Raw genomic sequence first — 27,276 nt, forward strand, 5'->3', positions numbered from 1 at the left:
GCTTCATAGAGACCAGATCTTACACTGACAGGGCACGCTGGCGGTGATGATTAAAATAAAATTAACAGGTTGAGAAAGGGAGATGTGTGTGTGTGTGCGTGAATTCTCTGATGGTGTGGAGGGAGGGAAGGAAGGGAAGAGGCAGGTGTGTGAGGAGGGAGGGAGGTGGGGTCTTGCAGGGTTGGGGGCCAGACTGGAGTTCCACAGTGAGCCAGACGGCAGGGATAAAGACTAGGTGAGGACTGAGCACTGAAGACAAATGTCCTCATTACCACGTTTACCCACAGGCAAGGAGACAAAAGGGCTTGGTGGTGGCGGTGGTGGTGGTGGTGTGTATGTGTATTGGGGGAGACCAAGTTGTGTGGCATGGTGGTGCTGCTCCCTAAAAAAGGCACTCAAAGTTATTGCCTCCAAGCCCACTACCTCATGTTTATGGCAGCCCTCCCTATGATGTAAGCAATTGAAATTCCCCAGAAGAACCAAAACATTCACTCCACTAAAAGCCACTGACAGCATCCCCAAGGACTAAAATAATGTTTGGAGGCCACAAACCCAACACTGAGTAGGCCCCTCTCATGCTAAGAAACTTGGGATGACACAGTGTACTAGCAAGGGCAGGGTGGTGGAAGTGGTCACTCCCAGGGGAGCCTTGTCTGCACAGAGTTGTAATACAAGAGTAAAATGAGTAAATGCTGGTGTGGTTGTTATTATCACCTCCAGACTCCAGCATTTCTAAATATTGTCAGCGGTTAAGTATCTCCCACAAAAAAACTTTCCTTTCTGGGGAGGAGGATGGTGGAAGGGTTTTGACATCAAGTGTAAAGGGTCGAGGTAATAATATTCTTCGAAATAATTGTTCAGGGCCCTCCTATTTATTTACTCATTTATTTCCACTCCCTAGTTCTAGTCCCCTTCTCCTCACAGTCAACCTTTCTAATGTGTTTGATGCATATCCTTTCCTTTGCATGCATGTTAATAAAATGTACATTGTAGTTTTGGGGTGTTTGTTTTTAATTAATGTATCTGCTGTTACATTACACATCATTTTTTTCTTACTGTTTCACTCAGCTCTGTTTTTAAGATCGACGCACGTTCCTATGAGTGTGTCTAGTCTGTTGTGCCAGTGTAAATGGATATCTCAGATAATTCTTTACGGCTGTGTATATTTTAGAAAGACGTTTGCTGCACCCCCTGATACATATTCTGTTTGATTTATACCTAAGTATTTGTTTAAAAAATTTTTTTTATTGTACTTTGGATGAAGGTTTACAGAGCAAAATTCAAACCCACGACATGTTAACCAACAGTCTCCCCTTCTTGACCTTGAGTTCCCCGTTACTGGCTTTCCTGTCTCCTCCTGCCTTTTTGTTCTTGACCCTGGGCTGCTGTGCCCCTTTAGTCTCGTTTTGTTTTATGGGCCTGACTAATCTTTGGCTGAACGGTGAACCTCAGGAGTAACTTCATTACTGAGCTAGAAGGTGTCTGGGGACCATACTCTTGGGGTATCTCCAGCCTCTGTCAGGCCAGTAAGTCTGTTTTCTTTTTTTTGTGTGTGTGAGTTAGAATTTTGTTCTACATTTTTCCTCAGCTCTGTCCAGGACCCTGTAGTGTGATCCCTGTCAGAGCTGCTGGTGGTGGTTGCCATGGGACCATCTAGTTGTACTGGACTCAGTCTCGTGGAGGCTGTGGTAGTTGTGGTCCATTTGTCCTTTGGACTAATCTTTCCCTTGTGTCTTTGGTTTTCTTCATCCTCTCTTGCTCCCGAAGAGGTGAGACCAGTGGAGTATCTTAGATGGCTGCTCACAAGCTTTTAAGACCCTGGACACTGCTCACCAAAGTAGGATGTAGAACGTTTCCTTTATAAACTATGCTATGTCAGTTGAGCTAGATGTTCCCTGCAGCCCTCAGCCTAGAAGTTTGGTCCCTCAGGGAGTTTGGAAGTGTCTGTGGAGCTTCCATGACCTTGCCTTGGTCAAGTTGTGCTGGCTTCCCCAGTATTGTGTACTGTCTTACCCTTCACCAAAGTTACCACTTATTGCCTAGTGTTCTTCCATCCCCACCCCTCCCCTCCCTAGCAACCATCAAAGTTTTTTTACCTACCCAAGGTTCTATGCGTAGACAGTAGATACACTTAGTTTAATTTACATTATTTTTCTCTTAAACCAGTTTAGCATTGAAAAGGCCCCAAGTGAATTATTTTATTTGAATAAGCTGAGAAACAATGGACGTTTAAACTAAGAATACTTCCTTTGGATGGAAATGTTTCTCCAACAGTGACTAATACTAATATTAATAATATCTAATATTTTCTAATAATTATGTCTATCATTCATTTTGTCGTTGTTGTTAGGTGCCGCCGAGTCGGTTCCAACTCATAGTGACCCTGTGTACAACAGAATGAAACACTGCCTAGTCCTGCACCACCCTCACAATCATTGCTATGCTTGAGTCCATTGTTGCAGCCACTGTGTCAATCCATCTCTTTGAGGGTCTTCCTCTTAAGTAGCTTACACGCGTAATGTCATTTAACCCTCACAACCACCTTTGGAGCCCAGTACTTTTCTTATCGCCATCCTTAGGGAATGAAGAAGAGAGGTCACATAGTAAGTGGTGAAGTGGGGATTCAAACTCAGGCAATCTCCAGTAAAGAGTCTGAACTCTTATCTCCCCGCTATAAATGTTATCATCACTTGACTTTTCATTGGAGAGATAAGGGTAAATATGCATGATTTCTCTGATATAAATTCAAAGGCATCATGAATACTTATTTAGTTTCCGAGCCTGCATTATAGAATTTTCCCCTTTATTGCACTATCACCTAAAGGTGCTTGAGTTCTTGCTTTCAGATATTACTTAGAAAAATACACAAGCGTTTGGGAAATTCCTTTGCAGAATATAGCTGGTGGGTTAATTGAGAGCCATCGCCACATATCGATGGAGATGACCTTAAGCCAGTGCAGCACTGGTTCTGTCCAGTAACAATGTGCTCCTGGGTGAATGTGGCGGTCCCCTCTGACTTATAACGTCATACCTGGGGTAAGCCCAATTCATCCCAGAGATTGTGTCTTCCAGTGTGTGTGCACTCACACATGCGACTGATCTCCTGAGTCTTGCTCTGAAAAGGGATTTTTCTTTAAGGAACCTCATACATTTCCCAGGCACATCTGTAATTTCAGAGTTTTGTTGGGCCACCCTTTCAGTTAGGCCTTTGCTCTATATCACATTGTTTATCTTCTGCTTTCCACAATACATACTAATAACTGGAAAATGAAATGGTCACAATCAAACAAAATGGCTCAAAGATCCCGGTCAGCACTGTTAACAGGTGAAGAACTAGTATTAAATCAAATATTTCCTAACTGATATAAATAACAATGGTAGGAAATTTTCATTGTCTATTTTTAATGACCTATGGTAACATTTTAGTGCTTAAATGTATTGCCTCTATATAAATGTAATAGAAAATACAAGGTCGACCAAATTAGACACAGAGAAAGCTATCTAGCCTTTGGATCTAAAAACCATATGAGGGGAAATATACTGAAGAATCATAGAAAATCCCCTTCTTCTTTAAGGTTCAGTTTTTCAGCAATATTCCCTACTAAGTAAAAGTATTTCTAGTATAGTATGGAGTCCCTGGGTGCTGCAAATGATTAACATGTTGGCTGCTAACCAAAACGTTGGAGGTTCCAGCCTACCCAGAAGCACCTTGGAAGAAAGGGCTGGCAATCTACTTCTGAAAAATCAGCCATGAAAAACCCTATGGTAACCACTGTGGTAAACTTAGGTCTGTATAGGCTCGCCAGTTCTTGATATTTCATGTAAGCGGAATCATATAATATTTGTCCTTTTCTTATTGACTTATTTTATTTAGCATGATGTTTTCAAAGTTGTTGGTGGTTACCAGGGGTGAGAGGGAAGGGGGAAAGGGCACTGCCTTCTTAGGAGACGCTGAGCTTCTGTTAACGGTGATGGGCAAAGTTGGAAATGGGTAATGGTGACGGCTGCACAACATGATGAATTATAATTAAAGTCACTAAATCACACATGTGAAGAATGTTGAAACGGCAAATGTTTTGTTACAAACATATTTACCACAATTTCAAAAGAAATCCTGTGGAGCACAGTTCTACTCAGATACACACACACACATTGGGGTCACCACGAGTCAGAACTGAGTTCACAGCAGCTGGTTTTGGTATAGCAGAGTATTTAGTATTTGCCAACTAAAACTTTGGAGCCTGGTACACCTGGGATAAGCTTCCAGCTCCTCACCAGCTTTATGACTTTGGGAAATTAATTTAGCTTTCCTGAACCTTGGTGTCCTTCTATATAAAATGGGACTATTAATTCTCATTGTTTTTCCCCCTTGAGAATTAAATGAGAACGTGCCTGTCAATCACACCTGCCAATAGACAGTGTATACCTAAAGGAAGATAATCAAGGAATTAGAGAGGTTTTTACTGCAACTTGGAAACTTTGATGGCGTAGTGGTTAAGAGCTATGGCTGCTAATCAAAAAGTCAGCAGTTTGAATCCGCCAGGCGCTCCTTGGAAGCTCTACGGGGCAGTTCTACTCTGTCCTATAGGGTCGCTATGAGTTGGAATCAACTCAGCGGCAGTGGTTTTCTTTTTTTTTCTTTTTGGTTCTTACTGCAACTTACTTTAACCTCCTGTTTCATTACTACAGCTGTGTGCCAAATTACCGTAAAACTCATTAGCGAAAAACAGCCATGTGTTATGTTCACTGATTCTGTGGTTCAGGTATTGAGACAGGACACAGTGGAGACATGGAGCAGCGTGTCTCTGCTCCATGATGTCTGTAGCCTCAGCTAGAAGACTCAATAAGCTGGAGACTAGAATTATCTGAAAGTTCATTCTGGCCATCCATGCTGCCTATAGGCTTAGACCTTAGCTGGAGTTGTTGCCAAAACACCTACTTGTGGTTTCTTCATGTAGCCCAGGCTTCCTCATAACATGGTTGCTGTGTTCCCAGGATCTGTGTCCCAAAAAAGAGAGCCAGGTAGAAGCTTTGTCTACATTAGACCTAGCATCAAAAACTATAGCATCCCTTCTGCCAGATTTCATGGTTTGGGGTGATCATAGCTCCCACCCAGATATAAGGGGAGGAAACATAGACCCCACCTCAGGGGGAGGAGTGTCAGTCACATTGTAAGAAGGGTACAGGTGATGGGCTACATATATTGGTGTGGACGACTTTGGAAAATGCAGTGTGCCACTCTTCTTTATAGTCTATAAACTCATTCTTTCAATTTCCAAAGAAGAAGATGTTTGGTCATATATTCACTCCTATATAAATGCAATTTGAGATTGGAACACCTGGGATGATAGGGGAATAACACATTTCTCTCTCTAACTTAGCGTCTAGTGCTGGTGACTATTTAATCATATATCTTTCATTTTTCATAGCTGTCCTAGAGAGGAATAGCCTATATTATGCTGAGAAAAAAACATTTCCTTTTCATATTTATTATAACTTTCACAAAACTGCTGACCCTAAGTGTAACCACACAGAAAGTTTGAATATTCCTCTTAAAGATTTCTTGGTATTTAGGAAGATCACTAGGATGCAAAATGCCTTTACCACATTATGGGTTATAACCTGCAGATGCCCTGATAAACACCTGCCTATTTATTTAGGTAGGATGTCCATGTTTCTTTAAAGTGCACATTGAAAACAATCACCAAGTGTCTTAGGCTGGGTTCTCTAGAGAAGCAAAAACTAGTGAAGTGTTATAGACATGCATGTATATGGAGAGAGAGAGAGAGAGAAAGAGAGATTTATGTCAAGGAAATGGCTCACATGGTTGTAGAGGCTGGAAAGTCCCAAGCCCATGAGTCAATCTGGAGGCTTCTCCTGACTCCTGTAGCTGTGGGGGCTGGCAAACCCAATATCGGCAGGTCAGACAACAGGCCTCTGGGTCACAGACTGTGGAGGCCGACAAATCCCAAGATCGGCAGATAAGCTGCTAGCTCAAGTCCCAAGAACCAGAGGTCAGATGAACAGGAGCCAGGCTGCAGGATCCAGAGCAAGCAAAAGCCCACTAGCCTAGCCAGAAAGTCCACTTATATTTGATGCAGGCCACACCCACAAGGAAGCTCCCTTTAACCTGGCTACTCACAGTAGATTCCATCATGGAGGTGATCACATTATATCAGACCTCAATATGGAGGTGATTATTACATCATTATACGACTGTTAAACTACATCATAACTGCCAAACCACTGAGAATCATGGTCCAGCCAGGTTGACATACAACCTTAATGATCGCACTAAGTATTAGTCAATATCACATATTCTTCTCTGAGGATCCCAAAATCCAGTGCCGTAGATGAGGAAAGTTCTGCACAATTTTGCTTCTGAAAATAATGTATTTCTTTTTTTAATCAGACAGCATTGTTGTTGTTGTTGTTAGGTGCCGTCGAGTTGGTTCCGACTCATAGCAACCCGATGCGCAACAGAACAAAACACTGCCTGGTCCTGTGCCGTCCTTACAATCGTTGTTATGCTTGAGCTCATTGTTGCAGCCACTGTGTCAATCCACCTCATTGAGGGTCTTCTTCTTTTACGCTGACCCGGTACTCTGCCAAGCATGATGTCCTCCTCCAGGGACTGATCCCTCCTGGCAACATGTCCAAAGTATGTAAGACGCAGCTTCACCATCCTTGCTTCTAAGGAGCATTCTGTTTGTACTTCTTCCGAGACAGATTTGTTCGTTCTTTTGGCAGTCCATGGTATATTCAATATTCTTCACCAACACCACAATTCAAAAACGTCAACTCTTCTTCGGTCTTCCTTATTCATTGTCCAGCTTTCACATGCATACGATGTGATTGAAAATACCATGGCCTGGGTCAGGCGCACCTTAGTCTTCAGGGTGACATCTTTGCTCTTCAACACTTTGAAGAGGTCCTCTGCAGCACATTTGCCCAATGCAATGCGTCTGTTGATTTCTTGACTGCTGCTTCCATGGCTGTTGATTGTGGATCCAAGTAAAATGAAATCCTTGACAACTTCAATCTTTCTTCATTAGTAAGTGCTTCAGGTCCTCTTCACTTTCAGCAAGTCAGACAGCATAGACTATGAAAACCAAGATGATAGTATTTATGCCTTCCCTGCTCACTGAAACTAAAGCTAAAACCAGTATTCATTTGTTGTAACCATCTTATTTCAGGCGCCTGGTATCATCAACTCTTTCTTTCATAAGATTGTATTCTCTTCTTTTTCAAATTTTAATCTTTAATTGTCTGATTTTCAGTATGTTGAATCTTGAAAGCTACATTTAATCCATTTAGAAGTAAGTGGAGGTATCAATCTTAATGGTTGTGAAGTTTCCTTGATGTATTTCAGCAGAGGTGTGAAATGGTATTAATGATAATTAGCACTTAGCGGACATCTAGGCGCTCTGCTAAGCACTTCACATTTCCTCATTTAATCTTTACAGCAACCCTATAAGCTATGTGCTATCACTATCTCCATTTACAGATGAGAAATGTGGGCTTCAGAAAAGGGAAGTAACGTGGTAGAGTCGTTTTGAGCCCAGGTTGAATTCACAGCCTTCACTTTTTACCATTATGCTGTAGATGAACTGAGGAAAATCATTTTATTTTGAACTTATTTAATGGCCCAAGAGTTTCTGTCTGTTATGTAATGAGCTATTACGGGAAGAAAAATGGCGTTGCCGTATTGGCATCTTGATGCATGTCATAGCTCTATGAAGCATGACTCTGTCATAGCTTTTCTCTTCTTTGGGCACTTTTGTTACACTTCTGAAGTTTCAAAGAAATTGAATTAATTGGAAAAATATCTGATGGCTTTTATATTAAGTACTTTTTTTTTTTTAGGATCAAGGTAAGAAATAACATTGCCTTTCTCAAATTTGTAATTACACAAAACTTGAAATTGTGCATCTTATCAAACTTCCAGAGCAACTGACATGGGATGTGGCAATATGCTAAGCTTTTCAGCACAACCAAGGCACGTGACCTGGTTGGAACTGCTAAAGTGAAAAGGTGACTATGTGAGTTGTGGCACATCATTGAGAAACACTTGTCTTAGAATTCATTCCAGAGGTATGGTGGCTTAGAAAGACATGTGGAGGAGATTGTAGGAAATATTGAACTGAGGATTTGGGAGAGTAAAGTGAGTGTGAATGGATGGTAGAGCAGGGGTGGGAGTTTTTGTAAAGCAGCCTTGGAGGATAAAAAAGAAGCCAAGGTAAATGGATACTGTAGTGTGGAGACTGCACTTCTCGCCACTCAGGGGGTAAAAGTAGGGCTGAGGTGTGCGTATAGAGGCTGATTAGACCAGGAAAGAATGTTCTGGAATGTTCTGGTGTGCTCTGGTATGGATGAAGTCATCTTGTGCTGGGTTAGGGAAGATGTGCTTCTTAACCCAGTGGGCCTAGGAAGGCAAGTGAGACTGCTCATCAGTGTGCAGCCAAGTGCAGGGAGAGCTCCACTAGTGCAGGAAGAAAGGGAAGAGAATGGTGGGCATTAAAACTTAATAAAGCCCTACATGATATTTTCAAAAACTGCAGATTATTTTCTTAAAGATTGTGCCACAACTTTACACTGCCATCATGAGAGTCTAAATGTACTTGTATTATCACATTTGAATATGATCATTATATTTTAAGTATGGTTGGTGGTGGATTGCTTTCGTAAGAAGACACTTCCAGGAGCTAGTTTAAGCCATTTGTTTTGGATATTCTCAAAAGAGTTTGGGACTTTAATATTATTTCACGGAACTGGATGAGAAGTCTCCATCTTCCTCAAGGTATGGGGGTTTGAGGTTGATGGAGAGACCTAGAGCTGAGGTTCTGAACTCTGCAAGCTTATAGAAATAGGTAAATTCAAAATCAGGCCCCTAGGCCCTACCCACACCTCTTGTCATCGAGTTGATTCCAACTCGTAGCAACCCTATGGGACAGAGTAGAATTGCCCCATAGTGTTTCCAAGGCTGTAAATCTTTACGGAATCAGACTGCCACAGAACAGCTGGAAAGTCCGAACCACCAACCTTTTGGTTAGCAGCCAAGCACTTAACCACTGTACCACCAGGGTTCCTTTCTTCAGGCCCTAGGCACCTAAAAATGGTTAGGAAACTCAGGAAGAGCAGACCAGGGGATTGCCTGAAGGGTTTTCCATTTGAAAGCAGATGTCTTATATTCACTAGAGTAATTTAGGACATTTCAAGTGTTTGCATGGCTGAAAAAGTAAGAACATGACTGATTCCTGATGTGGAAGCAGCCAGTCAGATCAGTCAGAAATCATGTTTGAGGGAATACTGATTGAATTGACTTGATATTCCAGTATCAGGTGGTCAGATTGCACTATATTTATAGAAGTGAACAGTAATCTTAATGTTTATTGACTACATGATATATGCCAAGCATGATTCTAAGCACTTTACAGCCATATCTTACTTATTTCTAACAATAGCCCCATGAGGTAGGTACTATTATCATTCCCATTGTACGTAAGATGAGGAAACAGACACAAAGGGACTAAGTAACTTGCTTAAAGTCACACAGTGTTGGACCAGGCACTTAAATTCAGACCATTGGGTTCAGGAGCCTTCGTTCTTAGCAACCACTGTCTTCTATATAGAAGATTAAAGACGATGATGATAATGATTTTTTATTTTCATGATGGAAATTTTTATCATTAGTTACCATTATGGAGTGCTTGTCTTTTCCAGATACTATACATGGAGCTTCATCTATAGTTTCTCTTGTAATTAATATATCAACTTTGTGAAGTGGATAAGTATTCTCATTTTAGAGATCCAAGGTGAAATGACTTGCCCAGGTCACACAGGTAAGAAGTGGGTGAATTGGGATTCACATTCAGGTCTATGTCTTCCAGACCTCATGCTGCCTTAACTAAGATGACTGGTCCTCTCCAAAATACTGCCCAGAGCTGAAGCTTTGATCTGCACCTATGTGCTTCTTTCATTACAAATTCTTCTAATAGATACAATTGTTTTATCAATACTCCAGTTTGTCAACCACAAACATTCTGTTTGTACTGAGCACAGAGATTTGCATGTGGAAACTAATTTCACCTCTTAAGAAGGCTGAATGGATTGTCTGTCAAATAGGAAATCTTAGAGCCTGGTTAAAGGTCAAGATCTGTCTCTGAAGATTTAATGCAATGATGAAGACTGAAAATGTGTACTAAGTGGCTTGAAACCATCACTCATTCTATTTCTAGAATGCACTTAGAATCCTAGATTGCCAGAGCTGGAAAGATATTAGAGGTCAGGCAGTCCAACTTTCTCTTTTATAGATTAAAAATCAAACCAATGAACTGATTATGACTTTAAATCATGTTTCTTCTAAGAGTATATATTTACTTTAGATTGAGTCAATTTATGTAAAATATATATTAATATACATAAAAAAGAAAATATATATCAATATGTATGGAAATAGACCAGAGGGACTCTGGGTTCTGGCACGATGAAGTATCCCCATTCCTCCCAGGCCTTCCCTCTTATGACTAAAAAACCCTGAACATAGCACAATAAACAAGCATAGGAAGACTCTGAAAGGTGGACAGAAAAAGGCAGACTGCACAGGGAACTTGGTACTTGAGGAAAAACATGGCGGTGAGTTTTCTGGGTTCCTTACTATCTTACATATTTCCCAGACAGCGTGCTGCAGAGACCTCCAATCTAGAGTCAACAATAGGCACAGACATAAAAAAAAAAAAGAAACTACATGAAAACCCTTTTTTCCCTAACCAAAGGACTGAAAAAAGGGTAGCCTAACATAACAGACCACCATTCATCTGTCAATTTGTCATACTGTGGTGCTTGCATGTTGCTGTGATACTGGAAGCTATCTCACTGGTATTTCACATACTAGCAGGGTCACTCATGGTGGACAAGTTTCTGGAACTTCCAGACTAAGGCAAACTAGGAAGAAAGGCCTGGAGATCTACCTCCAAACATTAGCCAATGAAAACTTTATGGATCACAACAGATCATTGTCTGATATAGTGCTGGAAGATAAGCCCCTTTATATCAGAAGTCACTCAAAATCACAGTGGCCGCAACAATGGACTCAAGCATACCAATGATCGTGAAGACGGTACAGGATCAGGCAATGCTTAGTTCTGTTGTAAATGGGGTTGTCATGAATTGGAGCCAACTCAACAGCTATTAACAACAGCAACAACATAACAGAACATCTTTTTGACAATACCTGCACTACTCTAGCCAGAAACCAATGGAAAAACTACTCACCCCCCACCAAGGTTTCAGTTGGTTTGAGTAGGGAGTTGATCTTATAACCAAACCCACGATCCACTGAAACAGCTAGTGCACTACCATTCCTGTCGTGTGGTGTCAGTGGGATCAAGAGGACTGTTAATCTTCCATCCGTCACCCAGCAGGTACAGATGGAGATCTCATTCCTCCACAGAGTAATGGGGTCCTAGTTTGAACAATCTGTTTTATGGTCATCCTACAGATAGGAAATGTTGAACTTTAAGGAAATGACATTTGAGGAATTAGAAACACATTGAAATTAAAACAATCTAATCGATGTGTATTATATGCTTTGGAAACGGCACGAACTTACGTTTTAAATGTTGATAAATATTTTCTAAAATTAAGCATTTTTGTATGTTAAGTGCATTTCCCTGATACTCAGCCATAAACTTATTTATATTTTAGAATAGTTTCCTCTTTATGATTCTGGATCATTCCCAAATGACTCTAGTTTGGTGTAAATATAAAGCTTTACAGGATTTAACTCTTAAACAGTGCTGTGATTTCATCTGTAATGTCCCTATCCTCCTATTCTGCAAAGGCAAGCAGGTGAATTCCCTCATAAGAGAAGAGCTGTTAAAGCCACATGAAGGAGCCCTTGTGGACAAATCAGATAGCTGAACTAACCATCTCCATTCAAATAAAAATCCAACTGCTACCAAGCATGGCCCTAGTGTCCAGCAATTGTAAAGTGTTTTACAATCACTTTTAACAAGTCTGCCTCATATCAACCCAGGGGACACAAGTTGAAATAGCTAGGCTTTCTTTCCAAGAGGAAGATATGTTCATTCACCCAACATTTATGGGGTACCTTCCACGTCCCAGGCTCTGTGCTAGGCATTAGACAAACAGTAAAGCATAAGGCAGAGCCAAAGGTCTGGTCTAACTGGTCACGAAGTTAAAGAGTGTGTTTTGAACTTATGTATTCTGGAGATTTGGAATTTATTTCACCAGCTGCAAGTATAAATTAAAACTTATCATTTGCTTCCAAGAATCTGTCATTATTTTATTCCTCCGTTTATTCAAGAAATATTCATTGAGTGCCCACTTTGTTGGGTACTGGTAAATAAAACAAAGTCCCTCCCTTTACGGCACTTCTAGCCTGGAGGTGGGATACAGGCAATATTAAACAAACAAACAAATATACCACACGTCACGTGATGATAAGTGCTATGGAAAGAAAAAGCAGAGTAAAAGGGGATGAGGTGGGAGGAGGTGGGGGTTAGTTCATATAGGGTAGTCAGGGAAGGGCTTCCTTAAGAAGAACGCTTTGAGAATACACCTGAAAGAAATAATGGAGACATGAGGAAAGAGCATTCTGGGCAACAATAACATGGTTGAGAACCAAGCTAAATTCATTGCCATTGAGTCAATTCTGACTCATGGCAATGCTACAGGACAGAGTACAACTGCCTCAAAGGGTTTTTCAAGGAGTGGCTGGTGGATTTGAAATGCTGACCTTCTGGTTAGCAGTCACAGCTCTTAACCACTGTGCTACAGGGCTCCAACATCGTTGATGTATTACCGAAAAGAGCAAGGAGGCCAGTGTAGCTGGAACAAAGTGAGCTGCAGAAAGGTGGCTAGTTGGAGATTGAAGTTTGAGAGGTAGAGGCAGGATAGACCGTGCAGGGCCTATAAGGCATTGTAAGGAACTCAAATTTTATTCTAAATGTTTTGAAGCCATTGGATGGTTTTGAGCAGAGGAGTGACATGGTCTGCTTTGAGTTTTGAAAGGATCGCCCTAGCTTCTATGTCGAACATGATTATAGAGAGCAAGGGTTGAAAAAAGGAAGACCAGTTAGAAGGTTTTAGCAATTCTCCAGACAAGAGATTGATGGTGGTTTGAACTAGGATGGTAACAATGGAACTGGTGAGAAGTGGTTGGATTAGGGATAGAATCTGAAGGTAGAGTCAACATAACTTGTTTGAAAGATTGGATATTGCTATAAGACTAGATTTTTGCTTTGAGATTTTGGAAAAAATGAAGTTGTCATTTACTAAGATCAGGAAGACCGTAAGAACAGCAAGTTTAAAGACAGAAATTGAGAGTTAGGCATTGGATATGTTAGGCACGAGTTCAGACATCTAAATGGAAATTTAATTAGGTCATTGGCTGTATGAGTCTAGAGTTCAGGTTAGAGGTCTAGACTAAAGATAAAGATTTTGAGAATCATCAACTTATAGATGTCATTTAAATCCATGAGACTGGATGCTCAAGAAGGGAGTGAGGGTAGAAGCCTGGGAGACTGAGAAGGAACAGCCAGGAAGGGTAGGAGAGAAGCCAGGAGAGAGTAGTGTCTCAGATGCCAAGTGACAAAAGTGTTTAGAGGGGAAGGAGTGCTCAGCTATATCAAATGCCACTTCATTTATCCAATAATCATTTATTGAGGGATCACTCTTTCGTAGGGACTATGCCACATGCTTGGGGTCCTGAGCAAAATATGGTTCTTGTCCTGGAGGAGCTTACAGTCAAGTGGGAGAGATGGCCAAGTAATCAAACCATGATGATATAGCCTGGTCAGTGCTAAAAAGAGTCACATTCACAGCATGCCATAGGAATATGTGCCTTCTCTGTTATGTACTTTTCCTCTCAACTCCTTAGAGACAACTGCCTGGAGTGAAGAGATCTTTTTTATTAGTGTAGTTCATTGACTGATTGCTGCCGGAAATGTACTGAATGACATTCCAGGTTTTATTTCCTAAGAGGTGAGTTAAGTATAATCCAAGTCTCTTGGGAGGTATTTTTCAGAATAGGCAAGGTATTGTTACAGTCATGAAAGAGATTGGTATTCATACTCTTCTACTTCTTATTCAAACTGGAATTATACATTGAGAAAAAGTATAAAAATATGTACTGGTCTAAATATATAGAAATATCAGATAAGAGTTCTTTATCTAAAGCAGTTGAGGTTCCTTAAGGACACTTTCCCAAGGATGTGGGTGTAGATGGGCAGAATTAGCAGTATACACAGCTTCCAAGGGAAACTGCCTATTCGCTTAAGCTACTTGACTAATTTGATTCAGCTCATTCAAAAATCAATTCAGTTAAAAAACAACCATTTGCTTGGCTTTGTTTACTTGTCTATAATCACAAAGCCGTGTGATTGACTTAGTGGATTCCTTACTTTTAATGATGCCCCTTCTCAGTGCTTTGTTGGTGGTTCAAATCCACCCGGAGGTGCCTCGGAAGAAAGCCCTGGAGATCTACTTCCAAAAGGTCACAGCCATTAAAAATCCTATACAGTGCAATTCTCCGCTGAAACACATGGGATCGCCATGAGTCACAATTGATTCAATGGCAATTGGTTGGTTTTTTTTTTTTTTTTTGGTTTTCTCAGTCAGCTTCTTCAGGTCATAGAACATACTCTTTAATGACACATAAAACCTCTCATTAGAGGAAGTAGAACAGAGGGGTTCAAATCACATACTCTAGAGTCAGACCACCTTGGCTTAAAGCCTGGTTCCACTATTCATTGGCTAGATGACCTTGGGCAATTTACTTGGCTTCTTTATCCATCAGTTTCCTCATCTGTAAAATGGGGATAAAACATGACTCAGAAGATTGTTTTGAGTACTAAAGATGTTATTATATGCAAAGCACTTAGAAAGGTGCCTGGAACACAACGAGTGCAATATAAGTATTTGCTATTGTTTTCTGACTCAACTCTACAGTCTGGCCTCACCAGCTGCAACTTGTAACCAGGCAGCCTCCCTCCAGCCAACCAAAGCCGCTCAAAGAGCGGAGAGAAACCAGCCAGGAGGCTGCTACAGTGACCCAAGCAAGAACTGATAGTACCAGGCCAGAGGAGATGGAAAGAAGTAGACAGATTCAGATTATATTTTGAAAGCTGAGCTGACAGTTATTTCCTAATGGATTACATGTGTGAGGTGAGGGAAAGAGAAGTCAAAAATGACTCCTAGCTTTTTGGCTTGAGCAATTGGGTAGAAGAAGTTTGGGAGTGGAGCAAGTATTCTGTTGAAGACAAGTTATTCATTTTGACCATTTCTAAGTGTAGATATCAAGCACCCACTTCGACACAGTACCTGGAGTTCAAAGGAGAAGTCAGAGCTGAGCTGCAGGTATAAATTTGGAAATCATCAGTACATAAATATTTAAAATGTAAAGCCATGGGAATAGTTGAGAGTGCCTGGGGCTAATAATAACATACATCTTTTAGGATTGGAGTCCCTGGATGGTGCTAACGATTAACGTACTCAGCAGCTAACTGCAAGGTTAGCAGTTTGAATCTATCCAGAGGCATCTCAGAAGAAAGGCTTGGCAATCTACTTCCAAAAATCAGCTATTGAAAACCCTATAGAGCTCAGTTGTGCTGCGACACACATGGGGTCATCGTGAGTTGAAATCAACTTGACAGCAACTGGTTTACTGGTTTATCTGTTAGGATGATATGAGTTGTTAATTGTTCTAAGGTGCTGTCGAGTCAGTTCTGGTTCATTGCGACCCTATGTACAACAGAATGACACAGTTCCTGGTACATAGTAAGTGTGCAATAAATCATAACTATCATTATTGCTATGATTATTATTAAGACTAAATTATTTCAATGATGGGGATTGTGGTAAACCTCCATTACTATTTAGAGAAATACCTCCAAACCTGCCATTAGTGTGGTACATATAAAAAATGGTAACATTTGCATGACACACTGGGGTAAACTACTGCCTGAGGCATCTGGCTCAGATCTCTCCCATCTGCTCCAAGGGATGTAGGTACTCATATCTCTGGCCATAGCAATTCATTCGCAGTACAGTACTGCATCATGCTGGTTGGCAAGCTGTAGTCTAGAGCCTTGATACTTGAGAATGTGATCCATGGACCAGCAGCATAGGCATCACTGGGAGCTTGTTGGAAATGCAGGATGTTGGGCCCACTGAATCTGAATCTTTAGTTTAACAAATCTCCAGGTGTTTCCTGTGTACTCTAAAGTGTGATAGGCACTGATTTATGGGATTGTTGGGCAAATCTTAAAGAGCCAATGTCCATTAAAATTGATACATGGGTTGCCAGATTTGAATGATTATTTCTTCTTCCCCCTCTCAACCAAATGTGTATATTTTGTCTATTACGTGCTGGATACACGGAGAAATTTGCAATGGGGCTGCTTTTGCTCTGGTGGACTTTTCTGTAATGTGCAAAAAACTCTGGGGTTCACTGTTTGCTTAATTGTTTTCCTTTTTACAAGGGCACCTTATACCCACATTGTGGCCATGTCTATACACAATGACTGGCCTGGGACCATCACTTACTCTTGCAGCTGTGACAGTTTATCTCTGGGATGGAGTTCATGGTAGGAAACTTGACACCTCACTTGGGGCGACATTAATGGCTGCTGCTGAACTGAACACATCCATTTGGCCTGGGATAATGACTACAAAGCACAGTGAAGAAATGAGGCACTATCTGCTAAATATGGTTCTGATAGAGGGGAATGTGGTTCATTCAGGCCTCCAAAAAAAACTCATTTCTCCTCAAATCAAAGGTTTATTTCCTGAATTACACAGGTAATTTCATTACTCAACATCTTTATTTGTCCCCGAGAGATAATGTCGAAGGCTGGGTTAACTTGTGTGAACCTTACTTCATTTATATTTTTAATACTCATTAAAAAAAATAAATTAGACTTAGAGGTTTCAGTTTGGGAATGTCCAACCTCCCTTCCCTTGCAAGTTGGGTCCTGGGTCCCTCTCACTTCTCAGTGGATCTGGCCTGACTCACGACAGTGGGTGTAGAGTCAAGGAAGTTTTCCATTAGTGTTTCTCGAGAAAAAGGAGGGGGATTAGGAACCAAAGAGACAGTTCAAATGAAATGTTAGCCCAGGAGGAGGAGTAGAAACTGGATGGAAGTTTCCTGATTTGTAAACGAGAACAGCCTGATGGGCAAGTAGGAAAGGTGTCTGCTTGAGTGTGTGGCTATTTGGGGTGGAGCAGAGCCTGGAGATGTTCTTTATGGATCGGATCTTAGAAGAAAACATTTTCTTATACTACCCTACTGCCTTGCCCATATGTGGCTAAGGGGTTTTCATAGGGCAGATTAGGTGTTTGAGTAAGGCAGGACTAGTTCATGTTAGAGTTCAGTAACTCTGGGGTTCAGTCTGTAAGTTCCACAAAGCACGAAGGGCACATGATGGCTGCCTGCCCTCTAATTTTTTTGGAGGGGGGAGGGACCCCATGTACATCAGAGCAGAACTGTGCTCCACAGGGTTTTTAATGGCTGATTTTATGGAAGTAGATCACCAGGCCTTTCTTCTGAGATCGTACTGGGTAAACTTGTGCCTCCAACCTTTTGGTTAGCAGCCAAGCTTGTTAACCATTTGCACCACCCAGGGAATCCCCTACCCTATAATTTTGCTGCAATATAGCTACTGGAGGGTTTGAAGCATCATGGGCTGCATGGGGGAAAAAAATGAGTCATATGTCTGGTCACTGTCATGTTTGTATATGACAGTTGGGTGGGTCTACACGGGTAAAACCTTTCCAGTGGCAAAAGCTGATGAAGGAAATTCACTGGGCAAAGGAAAGGGAGTGTGAGGAGGGTTCTGGATATCTGGGAAGCCAGCTGCCAGGTTACCGTGTGAATGTGGACAAGGTCCTACTTCTCTGGAAGCCTCGGTTACCCATTTGTCAAAGATGGCGTAGATTCAACGAGCTCAAGGGGTCCAGCTATTTCTGACATTCTGTAATCTTGGCCAGGCTGGGAATATAACTCTGAATTTTAGCAAGTGGCATATCCATGATATCTAAAAATAATTATGCAAGCAAAATCTCAACTGATATTATCCTCAAAAATGTTTCTTTTTCAAACATCACTGAAGGGAAAGAGATCTAGGGGGCCAGAGTAATAGAATTTTGACTTGGGAAACTTTGAGGAAGAGAAATGAAATGAAATCCTTGGTCTCTGGCTTCATTCTCCCAAAGCACTCCAGTCTGTAACCCAGAGAATACTTGGGGCACAGAGCAATGTGTGGGAAAGAGAAGACTCTTGATGGTCACTTTATAGCGCTTTCTGTATACCGTTCTGTCACTGTGACCAGTCAGAAACAAACAATAGAATCATCAGGAGGAGAAAAACGTTGTGGGTGTCGAAAATATGCACAATGAAAGAAAGTATGACATTTTTAATTACCTGTAAGAATTTCAAGAGCACGTTATCATGCCCTTTAATTGGCTATCTTTGTTCACTATGCATTTTCAGGCAACACAATGGCGCGGCAGTAATTTCTACTTCTGTAAACAGATTGTTTTTTTCAGGACATATCACCCTAATTAGATTTCCCCCACAGATACTTGAAAAAACACACGTTTAAATCACTGAGTACATTTTCCATTCCGATTAATATTCATACTAGTGAGGAGTCATAAAACTATGACATGAAATTGAATAACAATAAAATGACTAAGATCTGCTAAAATGAAATGTAAATATTGAACATGCTTCAGTTTTTCATTTCAAGTAGTTAAAAACAGCACTAGCTCATAATTATGGTACAAACTATGGAAATCCATCAACCAAACACCAGGCAAAACTTGAAATCTATCACGTCTGCTTATACCATCTCATTTTAAAAAGGGTTTGAAAGTCAAGGAAAAGCTGCACCATCAGCCATTTTTATATCAGTCTTTTCTTCTTAGGTGAGCAGTTTGGACCAGCTAACTTTTGCCTTGAAATAGGAGGATCTGCGTTTGAATCCCAGCTCTGCCCAGTGCTTTTGGCTGTGTGACCTCTGACAAATCACTTAACTTCTCAGACCTTCCATTCCCTCAGCTATAAAGGAGATGATACTATCGATTTCCTGGGGCAGTTATGTCAGATAAAATATAATAAAAGAACTTTCTAAGCGGTAGAGCACAATAATGCCATTGTATAGTGAATCAGTTATCTAAAACTGCATAAAGAACCGTTCTAAAATGTATGGTTTAAAAAAACTACAATCATTTTACTATTTCTCACTTATTCTGAGCTCCCGAAATTGGGAAAAGGCTTAGCTGGACAATTCTGGTTCAGGGTTCCTCACATAGTCTTAGGGCCTCTCCCTGTTGTCTCACCATGTGGACTGGTTTGGACTTGCTCCAATGTGGCAGTCTCAGGGCAGTTTTACTGTTAACCTGGTGGCTGGCATCCTCTAGATTGAGTGTCCCCCAAAATAAGGCAGCAGTACATAGCATTTTCAGGACATAGATTTGGAAGTCACGTAATATCACTAAGTAGTTAAGCCAGTCACAAAGGCCTATGTTCAAAGGGAAGGGACATATATCCCACCTTAGATTCAAGAAGTATCAAAGTCACATAGTAAGAGGAGCACATGGTATGGCAAATATTGCTGTGAGTATCCTTGGAAAACACAATCTGCCACATCTAGTAGTAAGACCATAGTTTTCTGTCGGTATTGCTGGTCTAATTTAAAAGATACTTTGAAGGCCTCTTTCTCCAACCAAACCACTCCCTCAAGACCACCATTTCATTGATTTATTTTACCATAACATTACTATATCCAATAAGTTGCAAAGAATAATATTTAATACCATACGGGTATCTGCTCTGTGTCAGACAATATTCTAGATTTTTATATACATTATTGCAATCCATAATTTGACTTATAAAGTAAGGAATACTTCCATTTTGACCTTCAGAGAGGTTAAATAACTTTTCCGGGTCATAGAAATCAAACTGGGATGTGTCACTCTTTTACTACATTGCGTGACCTTGTTCCTTAATAGCAGATGGTTAAATGTAATGCTTATTAAATTCCAGACACTATGATACACACACACACGCACATACACACGCTTAATCTGCACTTCAACTCTGTGAAGAAAGTACTATTATTACCTCCATTTTATAGGTGAAAAAATTGAGGCCCAGGGGGATTACATAATTTATCCAAGGCTTGACAGCTAGTAAGTGATGGAGTCTGGTTTCCCACTAAGATCTATCTCCAAAATTATTCTAGAATCATTAAGATATTAATAATTTTACATAAATTAGCTTATTAAATTATTTTTCTTTTTTGCGTGGAAGGATGGGTTCACATTGAGCATCTGGCTGGGGAAGTGGTCCTGAGGAGATACAAGGAACAATTTGAAGGAGCCAGCTATTGCCTGGGTGTGGTGGTGGTGGTGGTGGTGGCATGGGAGAACAGGCAAAGCACAAAAGCCAAGGTCTGCCCACCTCTCAGCTTCCCCAGGGTGGGCCTTGATAAGACTCTGATGACCAAAACTCATTTGTATTAGCAAAACACATTTTTTACTGTGAAGGGAGAAAATACAGCTCGAAATCGAATGTAGCATGCTGCAGTTGTTTGCTGTTAGATGGAAGTCGGGCTTTTTCATTTAGCATGCGTTGTTATTATGCAGGTATTTATAAATCAAGCTCTAAATTATTTTGCTTTATCTCTACAAAAGCAGCATCACATAGCAGGTGTTCATTCTTTGCCCTTAACCTTTGTAATGCAGGGTGAGGAAAAAGTCACCATTTGCATACTTTCATTAGTACAAGAGACTTGAAATTCAACTAGAAAATAAGCAATTGATTTCATGACAAATAAAAATTGAACGCCATGTTATTCTGCATCTTCAAAGTGACATTTTCTGCACTTGTGACCCCACAACTGGAGTGGCTTCTTCTAGAATCGGGTTCCAATGAGGGAATCACACTTATTAGCCGTGTGATATCAGGCAAAGCACAGAACTTTCCGAGTTTGCGTTCTTCAACTACAAAATCAGCTTAAAAAAGCCTTCTCTAGCCTTCTCGCAGGAAGCATGAAGTGGCTTTGCAAACTGTGAAGTGCAGATTACACGAAAGCTTTGTTATTATACGAACTCATGTTGGTCAACTTATCTTTACTTGATAAGTATACACAAATATTACTATTCATCCAACAGTGTGTATCCACTGGTGTCTACTATCTGCTTCTTAGAAGCCAGGATGGTAAGACTTTGGCTCACTGACTTTGGACACGTCATCAGGAAAGACTAATTGCTAGAAAAGGACATCGTGCTTCGTAAAATAGAGGGGTCAGCAAAAACCAGGGGAATCCTCAATGAGATGGATTGATACAACAGCCAAAACAATGGACTCGAACACACCAATGATCATGAAGATGGTGCAAGTCTGGGCAATGCTGAGTTCTGTTATACAGAAGGTCACCATGAGCTGGAGCAACTCGATGGCAGCTAACAAGACACCACCGCCATGTGCCTGGGATAGTTCTAAGTGTGTGGATAAAGCAGTGAACAAAGCAGAACAAACAGTCCTACTCTCATTGAGCTTTCATTCTAGCAGGGAAGATAGAAGATAAACAAGTCAACGCAGCCTGTCATTTGTTGATGCTAGGTCCTGTGGAGAACAATGAAGGGCAGGAACGGGGTGAGGAGAGCTGTCGGTGGGGGAAGAGCTACTCTTTTATACGGTGTAGTCAGGAAAGACCTGTCCGATAAGGCATCATTTGAAACGAGGCAAATTTGAGAATTTTACATCATAGCATCAAGATGATATTGAATAATGAAAATTATTATTATTTTTTTGTAAAGTTATGGTTAAAACCACATGCCATAATGATTTGAAACAAAACAGGATTTTATCAAAGGGCTAGTTACTAGTTACACACCAGCTTTACTTAAATCGTGAGAGTTTTTATGAGTCAAATGATTTTTTTCCTACCTTGTTTGTATAGAACACACAGGGTTTCCCTTCCTCTTAAGAGCTCTGATTTTTTAGTGCCTTCTATGTATTTTTTTTCCTATGTGCCATACGTTTCACATGTATTACCTTATCTTTCAACCCAGCAATGACCCTGAAAGGTAGGCAATATTGTCCCCATTGTGGGTATTTGAGGAAACTATGGTTTAGTTATCTGATTTCAACTTCACAACAACCTGTGACTTAAGCTTTAACCGGTTGCCATGGAGTCGATTCCGGCTCACGGTGACCCCGTGTGTGTCAGAGTAAAATTGTGCTCCATAGGATTTCAGTGGCTGAGTTTTCAAAAGTAGATCACCAGGGCCTTCTCCCGAGGCACCTCTGGGCGGACTTGAACATCCAACTTTTCAGTTAGCGGCCTAGTGCTTTAACTGCACCACCCAGGGACTCTGACTTAAGTATTATTAAATGTATTTTAAAGATAAGGAAACACTTTCAGCACCATTACTCAAGGCCACACACCCATTAGGTAGCAGAATCAAATTTGAGCTTAGCTTTGCCTGACTCCAATGCTTGTATTCTTTTCCTCTCTACCATGCTGCCCACCCCATCCCTGTTGTTGTTAGTTGCTGTTGAATCGAATCCGATTCACAGAGACCCCATGTGTGCAGAGTAGAATTGAAATGAAATATTTCCATTAGAATTTGTCACGTTGGTTCTAGCATTCTGCCAGTTTCTTGCTCCCTGCTTTGTGGCTTTGAAATAGGTTTAACAAGAACTGAGATCTAGCCAGGCATGATTAATCCATAATGACTAATGGAGGAGAGCTTGGAGCTTCCTGCACTGCAACCAGGGTCTTTGAATATGACATCGAGAAAAGAAACTACTGCCTCTTCTCCCACATCTTGTTGCTTATTTCTCCTTGGGAATTTCCTCTGTGCCCTTTCTGATTTTGCAAAATGCAGGATGCCTTCTCTTGAAGCAGGTGGTCTGTAAAGTGATGTGATCATGCTATACCTGGCTAGTCTGTTAGGTAGAGGGGAAACTGATACTGAGTTGCTTTTTCTGTAGGATAAAGGAGACCTCTACACAGACAGTGGATTTGCTGTTAAGCCAGGGCTTGGATTACTCCACAGAAATTATTCTTTAACACCTCATTCTACCTTGCCACCACCTCCATGTCTAATTAATCACCAAGTTCCCACTGCCTAGCACAGGGTTGGGTACATAGTTGTTGTTGTCATTGGATGCTGTCATGGACTGAATTATGTCCCCCCAAAAGTGTGCTTATCAACTTGGTTAGGCCATGATTCTCAGTATTGTGTGGTTGTCCTCCATTTTGTGATTGTAATTTTATGTTGAGAGGATTACAGTGGGATTGTTACTCAGGTTAACTCCCTGATCCAAGGTAAAGGGAGTTTCCCTGGGGTGTGGCCTGTACCACCTTTATCTCTCAAGAGATGAAAGGAAAGGGAAGCAAACAGACAGCTGGGGACCTCATACCACCAAGAAAGCAGCACCAGGAGCAGAGCATGTCCTTAGGACCTGGGGTTCCTGAGCCTGAGGAGCTCCTCGACCAGGGTAAGATCGATGACAAGGAATCTTCCTCCAGGGCCGGCAGAGAGAGAAAGCCTTCCCCTGGAGCTGATACCCTGAATTTGGATTTGTAACCTCCTAGACTGTGAGAGAATAAATTTCTCTTTGTTAAAGCCATCCACTTCTGGTGTCTCTGTTATAGCAACACTAGATGACCAAGGCAGGTGCTGTCGAGTTGATTCTGACTCAAGGCGACCCCGTGTGACGGAGTAGAACTGCCCCATAAGGTTTTCTAGGTTGTCACCTTTACAGGAACAATTTGCCAGGTGTTTCTCCTGTGGAGCTGCTGGGTAGGTTTGGACCAGCAACCTTTTGGTTAGCAGCCAAGGCACATAGTAGATGCTCTATAAATAGTTCTTCAATAAATTCAAAGTAAACACTGTCTTTTACAATTTATGCATTCACAATGTCCATCAACCTGGTGGACACACTGGAATGAAAGATGGACCCCATCTGTCCAAGGAAAAAGTAGAAAAGAGCACATTTGACAATTTGCACAAGAGCTTGAGGCAGGAACAGATATCTGGCTCAAAAATTTCAATTTTGCACATTAAATAATTTCTTCAGTATATTTTCTAGGTAACACTCTACTCCACATTTAGAAAGAATAGCTTAGGCCAGGCTGGATCTGGATGGGTATTTTTATATGAATCAAATTAGATTTGTGCACATGCTACTGCCAGACATTATTGGAAACTGGTCAGTATTTTTTCCCCACCCTGGACACTTTAACCAGTTCACTCAATTTACTGCCAGTAACAGTAGCTCCAGGATTTTCCAGGGCACCTGCCTTTGCCAGTCATGGCTCACTATCTGTTGCTCTAAATTTCCAGGCTATCTGAACCCCTTGGCTCCATACTGTGGCTCTGATTTTAGCTTTTGGCCTCCTGTACTCATGATCCATTAGAGACTAGCCGGCGAAGGCTCTCCTGGAGCACATTTGGTCGCTTCCCTCTGGGTCTGCCCATGACCACTGTGGGCAACTCTCAGCTCTTAATGTGGCAGCCTGCCCCTGCTGACCAGCACTTCTACTGCTCCTGCAGGTCTATCCTAGGAGGGACAGGGATAGACGGCTCTTGAAAATTCATAGCATTTGCTTCTGAGCCTAATTTGAATGTATTTTAATTCATGATGCTGAAAGATAAAAATGGTCTTGATTTAACAGTGTATCTGATGAAATAATCACCAAATCAGATGAGCAGCCCAGTTAATGTAAAGTTATTTAATGAAATATTTCACACCTACTCTTAAACTTATGTGGAAATTAACTTCAATTAGCCAGAACCAGGAGCTGTCACTGGATTTCCTTCCAATTTGGCTTGCAAAGTACAGCTAAGCTTTCAGAGAAAGTGGCTCCAAGAGTGTCTCTGACTTAAGGATCCTGTCTAACACCCCAAATCATCTTTTCTCCTAACCTCCCTGGAATCCATATATACCAGCAGCTCCAGCTCCTCTTTTACCAATTCCTAGATTATCCCCCAAGAAGTTCCCAAATTCGGTTGTGTGCACCTACTGCTGAAATGGTTCACTTTCATCTCCTGCCTTTGTGACTCTATGGGGAGAGAGTCTTCAGATCAGAGAGACACTATGGAATCTACTGGAAGATGGGTCACATCTCAGACCACTACTTCTTGCTGCCTTCTCAGAGCTTAGATGCTTTCCTCAGCAATCTGAAAGATACTGTGACAGCAAATTTGTGGCATGGCATTTCCTTTTAACGGTTTGGCATCTATCCCCAGTCTTTTTGGAACACGAATTGAAATTTCCTTTGGGACATCAGTCTTCCCTTCTAACTGTCCATGAGCACATGCCAGCTTAATCATGTCCAATTGGAGTATTGCACACCCTGGCCGTTGTTTTTGATTCAGGGATGGCTGAACCACCTAATTCAAGCTGAGCCAAGGAAATGCAATCTTTGCATTTTTGCTTCTACTGTTGAGAGAAGCATGCTACATTTCTTCTGGATTTGGACTTGTGAGGAGATGTAATTAGGGAGGTATGGGCAGCCATGCAACCAGGAAGGGAAAACTTGAATGACAAGGGAGCTGATGCAAAAGAAGGCAGAGACAGGACATGGAAACAGACTGGACACAGATAAGCTGAATCAATCCAAGCCTCAAGCCAGGTCTACACCTAGACTTCTCAGTTATGAAAACCAACGTTGTTGTTAGTTGCCACTGAGTCAATTCTGACTCATGGTGACCACATGTGTGCAGAGTAGAATTGTATTCCGTAGAGTTTTCAAGGCTGTGACCTTTAGGAAGCAGCTCGCCAAGCTTGCCTTCCCAGGCACCTCTGTATGGGCTTGAACCACCAACCTTTCAGCTAGCAGTGGAGTACTTAGCCATTTGCACCACCTAGGGCCACCTATGGAAACCAATATAATCCTTTTATTTGCTTGCTTTAGCCGCTAAGGGGTTAGTTTTCTTTCACCTGAATTTGTGAGAATCATCACAAATGGAAAACTATTTTATCTCTTTGAATCCCTCCAATGCATCTTGAAGAAGTGTGTTTTCTAAGTAAGAGTCCACATCAAGTTATCTACCTTGACTGTGGATACCAGTATTCACCTATGCATAGACACCAGACATATTATGAAGCATGTATTCCAATCCTGTGGATTTACTAGCTTCATAAGGTTGTTGCAATGCTCAAATAAGCTAGTATATATGAAAGTGCAATAAGTTATTTTTAAAAGATGCTGAATAGCAGTAATAAAAACAATAAAAACTGCCATTTGTCCAACACTTGCTACATACTAGGCACTGTGTTAAACATCTGGCATGTGAGGGAGAGCAGGTTCCAGCAGAGAACTGTATGCTGGGACCTATATATTTAATAATGCCCTAGTTCCTATGTAGAAAAAAAGGCCTGGTGATCTGCTTCCAAAAAAGTCAATGAAAACCCTATGGATCCCAATAGAATATTGTCTGATGTAGGGCTAGAAGATGATCCTCTAAGTTGGAAGGCACTCAAAAAACACAGTGGCTGCAACCAATGGACTCAAACACATCAACAGTCATGAAGATGGTGCAGGGCAGAGCAATGTTTTATTAGGTTGTACATCAGGTCCCCATGACTTGGAGCCGACTCAGTGGCAACTACCAACAACGAGAACTTCCTATGATATACAAATAATTTGTTGTCTTTAGATGCCATCGAGTTGGTTCTGACTGATAGCGACTCTATGTACAACAAATGAAACACTGCCTGATCGTGTGCCACGCTCACAATCACTGCTATGTTAGAACCCATTGTTGCAGCCACTGTGTCAAAACATCTCATTGAGGGTCTTCCTATTTTTTGATGAACCTCTACTTTACCAGGTATGATATCCTTCTCCAGGGACTGGTCCCTCCTGGTATCACGTTCAAAGTATGTGAGATAAAGTATCACCGTCCTCTCTTCCAAGGAGAACACTGGCTGAACTTCTTCCAAGACAGACTTGGTCGTTCTGCTGACAGTCCATGGTATAGTCAGTATTCTTTGCCAACACCATAATTCAAAGGCATCAGTTCTTCTTCAGTCTTCCTTATTCATCATCCAGCTTTCCCATGCATATGAGGTGATTGAAAATACCATGGTTTGAGTCAGGTGAACTTTAGTCTTCAGAGTGACATCTTTGCTTTTCAACACTTTAAAGAGGTCCTTTGCAGCAGATTTGCCCAATGAAATATGTTGTTTGATTTCTTGACTGCTGCTTCCATGGGAGTTGATTGTGG

This window comes from Elephas maximus, chromosome X (assembly GCF_024166365.1).
Source record: "Elephas maximus indicus isolate mEleMax1 chromosome X, mEleMax1 primary haplotype, whole genome shotgun sequence".
Lineage (NCBI taxonomy): Eukaryota > Metazoa > Chordata > Mammalia > Proboscidea > Elephantidae > Elephas > Elephas maximus.